The sequence below is a fragment of the Protopterus annectens genome, chromosome 3.part1 (assembly GCF_019279795.1).
Source record: "Protopterus annectens isolate FY-2018-M chromosome 3.part1, PAN1.0, whole genome shotgun sequence".
In the NCBI taxonomy this organism is placed as follows: Eukaryota; Metazoa; Chordata; order Ceratodontiformes; family Protopteridae; genus Protopterus; species Protopterus annectens.
In genome coordinates, this window is record NC_056732.1 from 1,772,683,212 (window position 1) to 1,772,697,838 (window position 14,627).

The window sequence follows — 14,627 nt, forward strand, 5'->3', positions numbered from 1 at the left end:
TATGTTTGGTATGTTATTTTGTCTTAAGGGCTGTGAATGCATGGCACACTGGATTTATAAAGTATGTGTTTCATGGTTTGTGTTGGGGGGCGGAGGTTGCTTGGATGTTTGCTTGGGAGGTCTCTGTTGGTTTTGCATATTTTTATTTAGAGCCTCCGAGTATGTTTTCATGTATTTATGTGTATTTTTTGCCAGTTCTGGTTTAATGGGTCTATGTAAGACTGGTGGTGTGATGCAAGTATTTCCCTTCTCCTCTTGACTGTCTGATCCAGTCTTGGGTTGAGAGAGCTTAGCCTCTAGTTTGGCTGTATAACTGCATCTCTCGCATGTATTTGTGTTTGGTCATAGGAGGAGGGGGCTGTCTGTGTAGATGAGGCCATTGCAAAATTGCCTCAAAATGCCCAGATTCACCAGTTGGACTGGAGAGTACACCTGAAACTGCCCTTTGGACATGCTTGGATAGGTACAGTGAACTGTTTTACTGGATGGCTGGTAAGGTCAAATAGAGAGCCTTGTCCTTCTGTACAGTAAAGGAGGGTCTAGTGCTAGAGTTTATAAGTGCTTGCTGAAGTTTTGAACAAGTGCCGGGCTGAGAAATGAATAGCTTGAGTGCTTAAGTTGAAAGTTTGTCTAGTTCCATGGGAAAAATTGAAGAGGAGACTTTATGGAGCTGGGAATAGTTTTACCCTAGCTACCCGGCGAGTAAAACCGGGCAAATACAGTATTTATAGCAGGGGAATGAAAGATAGAAATTAGCCCAAAATCACCAATAAACTACTAATTTCTGGGCTAAAAGCACTCCTCCATGGACAGATAGGCTACTCAAAGATCCCCTCTCTCACAGGTGAACAGAGAAACTTCCTTCTATCCAAATAAGGTATGGGCAAACACAGAGATTTGTAACACAGTCCTGAATTCAGCACTAACCTGAAAACTGGGCTATACTAGCTTAGAAAGGCGGGAAACAAGTATATATATATATATATATATATATATATATATATATATATATATATATATATTTTTTTTTTTTTTTTTTCAGAAAATAAAGCAGATACACTCAAAAAACTGTTTAAAAACACAGAAAAGGATACTTATTGTTATATATCGCAGATCAGAGTTGTAGTCAATGCCCCTAGTAATAAAGTAGGAAGAAACACAAATGCAGTAAAAGCAGATGAATAAAGTGCAATATATATATATATATATATATATATATATATATATATATATATATATATATATATAAAACAATAGAAAACAAACAAACTGATTTAAACAAGTTACCCAATTAACCAGCAAAAAGCTCAAAACTGAGCCCTGTTCCAGCAGTCTTCAATCAGACAAGTTTTAACTGCTCACCCCTGCTTACTAGGGTGCAGGGGAACCTTCTCCAAAAAAAGATGGCCTGGATCAGCGCTCAAGTTATACAAAGTTAGATTCAGCAGGCCTGAATCTGGTCTATGCTACAGCAACAAGGCGCACCGATTTTAGAAAAAAACAGTTCAATTAAACAGTCACAATAAGCCTGTGACCAGAAATTCCCAGCTCAGAAGGGCAGAATCCAGCCTCTCCTCCGACAAGAATGCAGACCACAAACTTCTTAATGTAGAACAATTGGCCTAAAGCCTAAGTACTTAAGCCAGAACTAATACACTTTTAGAATAGCAGACAATGGGCCTTCAGTCAGCAGTTCCCAGCTTAGAAGGATGTAAGCTACCTGTCCTGCCACAACAGTGCAGACCACAAACCTTCTTAATGTAAAATAGCCTGTATGAAGCCCGAGTGCTTAAACCAAAAGACTTAGAATAACAGTTACAATTTAATCAGGCTACTACCAAGCAGTAATAAATGCAGCGGAATAAATAAAATTGAATACTTTTAAGAAAAGCAAAATAAAGAAGGAGGAAACATAAATACAGTAAAAGCAAATGAATAAAGTGCATTTTTTTAAGTGCAAGAAGAGAGGGAGGAAGGAAGAACCTAAGTTGGCTGGCCTTCTCAAATCTTCTCTCTTTGTTAAGTAGAGTGAACACTAGACTCAGAATATGATCTAACTGTACTCGGTTAAGTGAGCAAATGAGATGGACCCAGGAGGAGTGTTCTAATACAGACTTGCAGGAGGGGTGGGCAATTCCAGCGCCACCAACACTAATACCAGCACAGGAACAGGGAGGGAGGGTGAGGAACTAACTGCAGAGAGGCATACAGCAGACTGTTCAGAAAAATAATTGGGAGGGTGGCCTAATGGTTAAGGTGTTTGCCTTACAAACACAAGGAGCAGGGTTTGAGTCTCACAAGGGATAATTGGTTAGGCTTAAAATGTCTTGGAAGGGCAGGTAGTTTAGTACTACTCTATGAACCTATGGACATGGAATTAGGAAACAGAAAAAATGAAAATCAGTACTTTTAAAACTGAAAGTTTGTACTTAACAGAAGACTAAAATTTACTACTGCAAGTTTCACTTAGCTTCAGTTTGTAATGCGGATGTTTGTAGCCAAGCAAGTCTCTCAGGAGTTGAGCATAAAATGATTTCTCAAACTTTGTGGCTAGCACTTAAAGTACAGAGGAATCCCTCTAGGCTATTAAATATCAGATAACAAAGAGGTGATACCAACACCCCCTCTTATAGCAAATTAACTGCAGAAAAACACACAGCACACTGTTCAGAAACACACAATTAGGAAACAGAAAAAATTAAAATACCGTACTTTTAAAACTGTAAGTTTGTACTTAACAGAAGACAAAAATTCACTACTGCAAGTTTCACTTAGCTTTAGCTTGTAATGCAGATGTTTGTAGCCAAGCAAGTCTCTCAGGAGTTGAGCATAACTTGATTTCTCAAACTTTGTGGCTAGCACTTAAAGTACAGAGGAATCGCTCTAGGCTATTAAATATCAGATAACAAAGAAGTGATACCACCACCCCCTTTTATAGCAAAATAACTGCAGAGAGACTAACAGCACACTGTTCAGAAACACACAATTAGGAAACAGAAAAAATGAAAATACAGTACTTTTATGATCTTTTATATGACTTTTGTTCATGATCAGACTCCTAGCATTTAGCAGCATGGCCTTCAATTTTTTGATTTGTGACAGTTTCATGTTGTTAGTGTTAATGTCACCACTTTTCTTAATAAAGGCACTATGGTGGTGACAAAAACCATGGCCAGAAGTCTGAAGGACTGGTGCAACACATGGAGGCCATCTCTGGCAAAGCATTGTGGTCTGTTGGTCATATCATCTCAGGCTGTCAGGTACTGGATCCCCCTTGAATCACACCATAAACCAAGCCAATTGTTAAGGTCAGTCATTTCATGATTGTATTGTGGCATCATTCTGGGTGACAGCAGACTGTCGCTTAAGGCTAGGGACATACTTGCCTGGGACACATACTCAGCGGGATCAATCATGTGTCACATCATATAATCCAGGGAGGTATGTCTCAGGTCAGGCATGCCAATATGGACTATGACAGACTCATAACAGTAGCTGTTGTTGAGACACAGCAGTGTATATGTGATATGGGAGATTCTGGCACCTGACATATAAGTAACAGTGACCTTGTCCATATACAGCCTGGTGAGATGCACATCAGTGTGTCTCACAATGGAGTCTGCTATGACTAATGTGTTTAATTTCTGGTGATGCCTTAGTGGCTGTGGGGCACAGGTGTGTGGCTATGCATAGTATGTGGTGTGCAGGGCTGTGGATTTCACATGTGTTTTTGCTTTGGAGGTCTCCTTTCTTTGGGGATGTTTATGTTGCTGATCTCCGCATATATGGGTATGTGTTGTGTAGGAGTGGGTAGTGTGTGAGGTGTACTGATTGTGTTGACAATCTTTTTGTTGCCAGATATGCGGGCCTGAGTGGGAGGAAGCATGGACTGCAGGTTCCTAATGTCATTGCATCTTTCACAAATTGTGTTCCTTAGTGGTGTTTGTAGATGGTTGCCCATGTACATGAGGGATTTGCTACACTGTGTCAGGATGCACATATCAACCAGACTAGCAGTAAAAACTGTAGGACATTGTCCACCCAGATTTGTCAGAATCTGAGGGAGGAAGGCCAGAGAGACCAAAGGGGTGGGCCTACAGCCTAGGTACTTAAAAGAACTTATACTACCGCATACAAGGTAGACAAGCTATAAACAAGCAGTAATAGGTGCAACAGAAAAGATGCAATTAAACACCTTAGAGAACATGCAGCAAGTAGCAGGAAACAGCAGGATGAGGAGGGAAACACATGATGCCACTATGTTAGTGGAGGATAGTGCTGGCAAATGTGAATGTGCAGGGTGTGTACATAATGGAGAGCAATGTATGTGACCTTGTGATGTGCTCCCCTCTTCTTGTCTTTCAGGAGTGATGTACAGATGGAGGAACCCACTATTTTCTGCAGCCAAGAATGAAGTCACAATTGATGCCTGAGACTCTATCATGCCATCTTGCTGTCGTGGAGTTGCCATATGCAAGAACAATGCACTGCACTGTGGGCAGACCTTCTTGCATCAGTAAATCACATTGGGCTACAGGACAGAAGCTATGAACAGGTCTGACACCGAGCCATCCAATATGATAAATGCTACATGGCAGAGGGCTGCAGCTGGGGCCAGGAACCATGCTGACACCAGTGGTGGGCCTGCAACACAACAACCACTCCCAGCCACAGAGGAGTTTCTTGCAAACCTGGGTTCATCCACCATCTCACAAGCATCTGTCACTCTATACGTTGTGGAGGTGGGTGGCACAGCTTCCACAGCAGAGGAGTGTCCAGGTAAGCCTCCTGTGGTCATAACTTTAATACTGTAGCAGTCATAGTGACAGCCTCTGCATACCTGTACATGGATGTCAGGTCATTCTGCATTTGGGGGTTAACACACAAGTGTGCACACATACTAAGAATGTCAGCAATGTGGGCAGTATCACAGTTTGTACTGTACATGTTGGTATGTGCACATATTATCCTGTACCAGTGCCACATTTCTGCTTGCTGACAATACTTCTCCCCCACAATTTCATAGCTACATCTGATGTGGCCAGAGTCCAACATCCTGTAGCCAGTAAGTAAGTGTGAAACTGTTTTCTTATGGCTCATCTGTACCATAGGAATGTTAAGGGCTGCCAGTTTGCCATGGACACAGTTCAGCTAAGCCATAGTACAATGCTTGTATGTTCAGTTGTGGAGGGGTTCACTGCAGTGCATTGAATTTGTAATCACAGTAGCAGATTTGCAGGAGCTGTAACATATTTGCATGCATTTTCGTGAAGGTGTATGTAGTCTACTATACAGGGGGCAATAGTATGGTGGAGATGGGTGCACTGGTTTCTAGGAGAAGGTCCATCACATACACTGATATGTCACATATCTCACAGGTGCATAGTACTGGCAACATTAACTGGACATAGCTGCAATGCATATTGTTAAGGGCCTGTCTTGTCTGTGCCATCATCAATAATAAGGTGTAATATGTATAATGTGGTTGTGGCACCTCACCTGTGTGTGTGCGTGTGTGTGTGTGTGTGTGTGTGTGTGTGTGTGTGTGTGTGTGTGTGTGTGTGTGTGTGTGTGTGTGTGTGTGTGTGTGTTTGAGTGTGCGTTTGGATCAGCAGACATAATAGTGCATGTATTAATGTAGTCATGTTGTCTTCATCTTCACAGGTGACTGTAGGGGTTGAAGTGTGTCCTCCTCACAACCTGATGTCAGTGTCTCATCGGACTCTGATGACGATGGTGGCCATAGTGAGGCACAGGTAGGGTAGTTGGGGGCAGAATCTGTCCCATTTGTTGACATCCCACTTCCTCCCCCAATGTCCCCGCACACAGTCAGTATGCCCACACACACCCAGTCCCCTGTGTCCACAGATATTGGACAGGCAGGGGGTGGTAGCATCAAACAGGAGAGTGTGGTGACTATGGCATCTGTGACTGTAGACACTAGCCATAGCCAGAGAGCTGCCGAGGTCCCACACAGGCAGATTGACAGGGGTGCTCAAAGGAGGGCTGCTGTCCATCCACCACCTGTCACAGGTGTCACATCATGTGTCACTCGCATGTTTTGGTCTATCATGGAGGTACAGGCACATTCTGAACGCAGCACCAGATGGATGCTCAGGGTCATGGATGCATCACTGTCTGGTATCCATGACTCCATCCACAATATTGTTGATGCCATGCATCATTTCACCAATGTAGTAGACAGACAGTAGGGTGAGACATTGTCAGTCCTTAACTGTGCATTGTCTGTGCTGGAACATGTGGTGGGAGTATGGTGTTGGACATGTGTATGAAGGCCAGCACCATCATCAGCTGAGAGTCCATGTGGTCATGCACAGTCACACTCCCATAGTGGCAGTACAACCAGCACTACAGAAAGGAGGTTGCTGTCCACAGCATGACATGGAAAGCCATGGGCATGTGGTCCTGAGCAGTCCTATGAGGGAGGCACTCCCAGCAGACACAAGTCACTGTCAGCAAGTAGTACCGCATCTGACCGTGGGCATGGTGGTGCCAGTGCCACTCTTGGCAGAGCCAGTTCCCATGTTCATGGCCAGAAACAGTGAACTGTACATTCTGCCATGTACAATTGACAGCTGTCCACCATACTCTCATGTAGGGCATTATTTTTTCAAATGTCTTATTTTCAGTTTTTCAAGATTTTAATATTTTTTTCCATAATGGCATGTTTGCACGTTGCTGTGGACCATGCAAATGTAATAGGTGTATTTAAAAAATTAAATATTTTTTAATGATTTTTATTGCTTTTTGGACTCACTGAGCATAGTTTTGGCCATTTCCAGCCCTATATTGCAATATCCAAACTTCCTTTTGGGCTTTTACAGCCCCTGTTTATTTTTTAATTTCTGTACATGGTTAATTTCCGTGTACATTTCTGACACCAACATGGCACCTACATGGGTACCATGCAGCTTACTGGATCACCTTCATTTGCATGGATTTCATCTGCTTATGAGGTGATTTGCATTCCATGGATAACATCATGTCCGCATGCTCATGCACACCCCTTTGCTCTGTTAACAGAATTGCTAAGCTGCCGGTTTCCGTCGAGGGGCCATACCACTATGCCTACAAGGAAAATCACTCCTTGTAGGCTTTATTGAATTCCTCCTTGTGTTTTGTAATAATTTTAACAGGAAGAGAATATGGTTTTTACCAAATATTATGCTGGCATCCAGGGCAATGAAATCTTTCTGAGTTGTTTTGGGGAATTATGCTCTAGAACTGATTTTAGCATTAGCCTGTTGTTTTGTGCTTAGTGATATTCCATAAACTTGGACTGGAATCGAGAAGTCTGTTATCTGGCAGTATACTGAAAACTTGCATAATCTTACAATCTACATTAATTAGGAAAATCAATCAATCATTCTTAACCAGAATGGAATCTGCATAAAGATTTAGAATAAAATTTGGTTTTGTATTGATTATGGTAATAGTTCTTAATATCAAATTCTTCCATATTGTTGAATAAGTTATTTAAAAATGGAATATCTTCAATACTTTTATAGAATAAGGGGGTACAACCATAAGGGACACTGGCCTTGCAAAATTTCTTATTAATTATTGTGTCATCCATCCCCAGCTACAAGACTGTCGTATCTAATAATTTCTATAAATTATAAGGGATAGTATTCAGGTAAAACAGAGTTAAAAATTAAAAAAAATATTGATATCCTTAATACAAATGTGTGGATTGGAATATGACAATTTTACTGAAAATTGTAAAGGTAGATATATAGTGTATCAAATGAGCAGAGTAAAAACTTTTCATTAAAATAAACCTTCCATAAGGCTCTCTAGTTACTTTATTTGTTCTAATGAAATCACCTTTCTTAAAGAACAGTGTCTCTCCAGAATCACTAATTGAGCTACACATAGCAACAATACTGGCTGGAATTCAATAATGCCTACACAGAGCAATTCTCCATGTAGGAATAGTGTTGCAGCCTGAACACAGAACATGGCAGCCGAGAGATTTAGGAAACAGGGCTGAGGGGTGTGCACAAACATGCAGACACGGAGGTGCCTGTGTAATGCAAATCATCTCATAAGCTGGCAAAAAGCATGCAAATGAGGTTGATTTGTGATTCAGCAAGCAGAAAGGCACCCGTGTAGGTGCCATGTCAGTGTAGGAAATGTACTCAGTTCAAAACAGTATGCCGGACTGTAAAATTTAAACAGGGGCTGTAAAAGCCCAAATAAAGGGTGGGTAGTGCACAGTAGCCAAGCAAATGGTGAAAACTATGTCCAGTAATTTAAAAAGCAATTCAATGTAATAAAAAGTATATTTTTTTAAAAATATATATATCACATTTAAGTTGCACACAGTGACGCGCAAACATGCTGTTTTGAAAAAAAAAATCAAAAGTTTATAAAATGAAAATTAGACACTTGCAAAAGCATTGCATTATAGTTCCCAGCAAGCAAAGTCACAGTATGGCAGGTTACAGTGGTTGCTAAGGAGACAGGCCCTAGTGTTGTAAAGTATCCAGGGTATACGCAATTAGGTGTATGTAAAAAAGCCAGGGTTACTGAATAGCAAAAAGGGCCACTGTGCCTGCAGGTACAAAGCATGGTAGGGCTAGAACCATGGTGGTGTAGGCAGAACAGGTAGGTGATATCACAAGGGAGTGTGTCACAGTTTGTTAAAGCAGATTGGAGCTTAGCGGTACATGTTTGCACTCAGCTAAGCACAGCTAAGCAGGGGGGCTGTCAGATGTTGCTGAGTGTGTTTAACTAGTTTAAGAAACACTGAGCATGGCCAGGGTTGTGGGAGTGTCAAAACTGCTGAACATTGTTTACACTAGTGCAATGGGTTTATGCGGCGCACAACACTGCTTGACAGTTTAAGGAATCTGAAAAAAAGGGAAAAAAAATTGCCTCGGAAATTCAATCAGGTAGAAATGACTTATAAGCCCTGTTCAACAGACACTGGCCCATTCAAACCCTCAATGCTATACCTATCAGTTAGAATGCAGCATAATGAGCCAGTCACACAGGCTGCAACTGCAGCACAGCATTATAAATTATGCATACACCCTACAATCTGATTTTCCCACATACTCTGCACCATTGGAGTACACACTTGGGAATTTTAACTGACAAAATGCTAGGGGCTGCTGCTGCTCTGCTACATCTGTATGTGCTTGAGGCTGAGGTCAGTGAAGATGCTGATGCTGACAATATGCCCAGAATGAAAAGGAGAAGAGTGTTCAGGCCCAGGGTAACCTTCCAGGGGCTACATGAGTTGGTGATTGCAGAGCAGTATAGGGTGGACAGGGACATACTATAAGAATTCACCGAGCTCTGCCGCCCTCACCTTAGACCCAGAGCCAACAGAGGGGAACCCATCCCAGTGGAAACAAAGTTATGTGTAGCCCTTAGAATATTAGTTACAGATACTTTTCAAAGACCAACGGTGATATAATGGGGATCTCATAGGCATCTGCATCCAGGGTACTCCACCATTTCCTGGATGCCATGCAAGCACATGCCAGTGAGTGCATTTATTTACCCACACCCCTGAGGAGAGGGTCAACAATATGCATCTCTTTCACCATGTAGCACACTACCCTGATGTACTGGGTGCCATAGACTACACTCATGTGCACATCAAAGCACCAGCTGGTGAATAGGGTAGGGTCTACGTCAACTGCAAGGGGTATCACTCCATCAACTGCCAGGTTGTGTGCAATGCCCAGGACATTATCTTGAATGTGTGTGCTGGCAGCCCTGGCAGCTATCATGACTCTCACATTTGACACACCTCACAGCTGTATCAGAAGTTTGCCAGGGGGGACGTCACATATGGCCATCTACTGGGGATGCTGGCTATGCACTAGAACCATGGATGATGACACACATCAGAAATGCACACACACCTACTGAAGAATGCCACAATGAGGCACAGGCAGAAACTAGGAATGTCATAGAGCATGTGTTTGGGCTGCTCAATCCATGGTTTCACTGCCTTGATATATCTGGTGGAGCCCTGCAGTACTCTCCAGCCATATGTGCACACATGTTCACAGTATGTGCCATGCTACACAATATGATCCTGTGGAAATAGTTGCAGCAGGAACATCACAGGGAAGGGACACACAGCCCCCCACCAAAGCTAAGGTCCCCACAGCAACAGGGGAACTCAGAGGAGAACCCCCCTGAGCCTATCCCTGTAGGCAGACATAGTCATGCCCAGTATGCCATGTCCTTGGCAAAGAGGCAACACATAGCACATGCACTGACAACCTAGGGACCTAGGGTCTGACACCTCACTCTGACTAACATACATATTAAAAAGGATGCCAGCCATAGTACACAACCTGTACCTTACCATGTATTGGCTGTGTACAGCATGCAACAAAGTCAGACCTGAAACACTGTTATCTCAACCACTGATGGCACAAGGTAAGTCACCCTTCTTTACAAGAAATGAATGGGGTAGTAAACTGTGGTAGCATATGTATGGACCTGCCACATGGATGCAAGGAAATAGAGTGGGCTACGGGGATAGCTGCAGACAACTGACAGCTGTGTGGGACAACAGGAACTTACTGTCCAATACTGTTCGACCCTTAATATGCAGTAGGCCCAAGCCAGCAAAACCCAATGTACTACCAGAGGGAATGACATACAGTGGGGTCACAGGACAGATGCTTGACTGTCAATGCTAGAATTCCCTACCCCAACCCACCCATGTCCCCATACAACTGCGGTGACAGTATGTTTGCAAATTAATAGCAGCAGACCACACAATCCCTGGGCTGTCCCAAACAACCTGGTGACATTGCCATTTCTCCAATATGCATAGATCGAAGTGCTATGTTTGTCTGTTGTTGATAGTGTCTGAAAGTAAACTGCACTGTCTGGTGGCTGTTTTAAGTTAGTGGGTAAGTGCATTACCATGGTTGATGGAGTGCATGGTTCAAGACTGGCTTCACCTACTGTTTTGCATGTGAGCTACAGCTATGGTAGGAGTTCTACAGGCTGTCCATATGTCAGTATTTATTGTTGCAAAAAAGCTGGACAAAGGCAGAAACAATGGAGGGCCAGGGGGCCATGGATATGGACAGTACACAGCCCTCAGTCCTCTAGATGGTGGCTAGTAGAACAGCAGGTTGCAACAAGTCATTCTAGCAGTAGGATATAAAGGCTGTCATGTACCTGTGTCAGTACTTGCAACAATGCAGTAGGCACCATCCATACTCCAGAAATGTACAGAGTTTAGCAGAATGTCCACATTTGTGGCTCATATATCTGTTCTGTTTATAATAACATTTGCAGTTTTCTGGTAAACTATTGGTAAATGGCTAAAGATTGCTATGAGAAGCTAATAACACTCAGGTGAGATGCAGACTTCATACCCATTGGAAAATGCATGCTAATACAAAACCATTCCACCAATGGTCTAGGTTTGTAAGAGCAATATTAAAATCCTTCCCCATGTGTGTGCCTATGTCCCACTGTTATATATGGCCCTATCCACATTAATGGTTGTAAGAGTTTGACAGTTATGGGCAACATGTAGCCTCATAATAATAGTACAACACAAACCATCTGAGGACCAGAACAGAGGTATGGGGCACTATGCCGGACAGGTGCAGTCAGAGGTGTGAAGTCTGTAACCCTGTGTGTGGTGTTACATCTCTTACCCCAGTCACAGCCATACCTCCCAATTACTAATTTTTTACCAAGTTTTAGGGTTCAAATAATGGGGTGCCAGGATTCCCGAGTGGCACCCCTTCATTTCCGATTTTTTTTCTCTTTGCTTTTAGTTTTCGCACTTTAGCTGACATCATCACGCACCCCGTCAGAGCTACCAGCCTGTTGGAATTGAGCTCAAGGAGCTCACATTTCTGGATGGAGCTTGCATTGCTTTTCAAAATGCTTTTGTGAGCAGGAACGGCACTCCAAGAGAATGGTTATTCTTTAGTTTACAAATTTTTGGCTGTTATGCTGGAACGGAAACGATTTAGATGGCTGGTCTATTGGAGTTTATATTCATGACAAAGCAAGCACGAAAGGTAAAAACCACTGTGTGTGTGTGTGTGTGTGTGTGTGTGTGTGTGTGTGTGTGTGTGTGTGTGTGTGTGTGTGTGTGTGTGTGTGTGTGTGCGTTTGTGTGTTGAAAGTGTGGCATAGTATTCAAGGTTAGCTAACATGCAATGAGTCCACTCAGTCTTCTGATAACTTTTGCCCTTACTGAATTTTGGCTTCCAAGCAAAGTAGTCATGCTTTGTCTCTTGCAAGATAATACATGCCATTCTGTGTCACAGGCTTGGGCTTCTTTTTGTGCAGTGCTAACACTTGACATGTTCAAAGAGTACCCCCTGCTCACCTTCTACGTGCCAGCCGAATTATTCAGGATGAACAAAACATCATATTATATTGGTGATCTTCTCTACAGGGGTTAACTTCCCCACTTAGACTTCAGAAAGGCTGTTTGTTCTTATTTAGTGGGTCATTTCATCTGAGACTGCAAGTTATTTGTGAATAATTACACTGCTGTGCTTTGCATGAGATTTGAATGCTAACTATTTTTTTTGCTTGCATGTCCTATGATCTCATTTTTTTCTGTGAGCTGTAGGCACAATTCCAAGTTGTGCTTCTGTTATAACGCAAGAAAAAAACATTGATCAAGTACTGATTATATTTTCAGACATCATTTCATAGCCAGGGAATAATTGAAGTCTACCACCAGTATTACATTACTGCTCATGCTGCTTGCAAATCTCTGTGTGCACTCAAATGATTGTCCTGATATTGCAGCACTGCTTAAAGGCTATTAAACTTCGGTGCTTCCCTGATGGGGACAATGTGCATTCATTTATCTTCATATTCTTTGACACTGATAAGTTTATCTACTGTGTGTGTGTGTGTGTGTGTGTGTGTGTGTGTGTGTGTGTGTGTGTGTGTGTGTGTGTGTGTGTGTGTGAAAATGCCCCCAGTTTAATACACATGGTCACTAAAGGTACTCAAGCTCATGACAAACATTTGAATTTTAGACTTCATATTCTTCAGAAAATAAATGGTAACACAAAACCTTTTATTCTAGCAATTTTCTAAGTTTATAATAACAGTATTTGAAATTTGTTCCTATTTGGAGGCTGTATTCCCCCATTATTGGCTTTGTCCTTTTTTTGTGCTAAGAGTTGAGAGCTATGATGAGAAGTGAGAACTGAATTTGTATTCCCCCATTATTGCCTTTGTCCAGGTTTTTTGTGCTAAGAGGTTGTGAGAGCTATGGTGAGAAGTGAGAACTGAATTTGTATTCTCCCATTATTGGTTTTGTCCATGTTTTTTGTGCTAAGAGGTTGTGAGAGCTATGGTGAGAAGTGAGAAGTGAGATAGCCATTTAAGTTTCAGTTTTCCTATCTTTCAGGAAACTGCTGATTTGGCATAGTGGAAAGTTGCTTTGACTGTAGTGCACAAGGTCCTTGGTTCAAGACTTCCCAGTGAAATGCATGGTGATAACTCATTTTATTCTAGCAACTTTCCACAATTATACAAGCAATGTTTAAAATATGTCCCTGTTTTTTGGCCTTTTTGCCCCCCCCAAAAAAAAAAAACTAAAATTGAAAATAAGTGCGAGAAGCTATACAAGATGCCGATGGCTTACACTATTGTCATTCTATTTATAGTGTGGGTGTGGAAGTAGACGTTTATGATGAAAATGTTCTGAATTGGTCAGTTTTGTCATTATTGGTTCATGCATTTTGTTTCATTGCCTACGACTACTGGAAAAATGTTCAAACAATAAATGTAAAATGCGGTCTAACAAGTGTGCTGTACTATACAAGGAATATAACTTAATAAAGTCAGGAAGGTGTATCAAAGAGCACATGTATGTTTCTTGTTTTGTGTACAAGGGGCCAATGATCTGTAAACAGCCCAAAGGTGATCTTTACCCACCAGTGTCCAGATGCATTCTCTTTGGATGTGTTGTGAGTTTCAGTGCTGTTTAATGAATGTGAGTTTCAAGGGCAGAGAAGTTTTAATGTCAAGTCTATTTTCATTGTGAGACAGTGTTGTTTAGCAGATGTCTATTGGTGTTTGTGCATTGGGCTGTAAAATGTAAAAATAAAAAACAAATAATCGTTGTAGAAGTAAAGCAGTATGCACACATTAGTGTTTGTGGTAAGTGGGGTGAAATAGCCAGGTAATGGGACATTGGAATGGCTGCAGGGGGACTATGGTGCTATGTTTTGGTTGTCTGTTCTTCAGTTTGCATTTGAAAGTTGGTATCCCACAATTCCATTGGAGTGGACAGGGTTACATAATTATGTATGCAAATTTTATGTTAATCAGCGCACAGATTTGTACCTATTTTTCATGGGCCTTGTCCAGATTTTTGATGTTTCCAGATTGAGAGGTATGGTCACAGCATATGTACAACTACATAGAACAGCAACTGTGGATAAAGCCAGGAACTGGAGCAGGGCAGGACAAAGGCCCACATATAAAGGGAAGGAGGAATTACTGGCCAGACTAATGTAGAAAGTGCAGAATACAACATTCCATGTAGTAGTATAAGTTCCCTACAACATATGGAGTCAGTAACCCACATGTCTGCCAGTGTTTCCTCACATTAGTCTAAAATCTGCCAC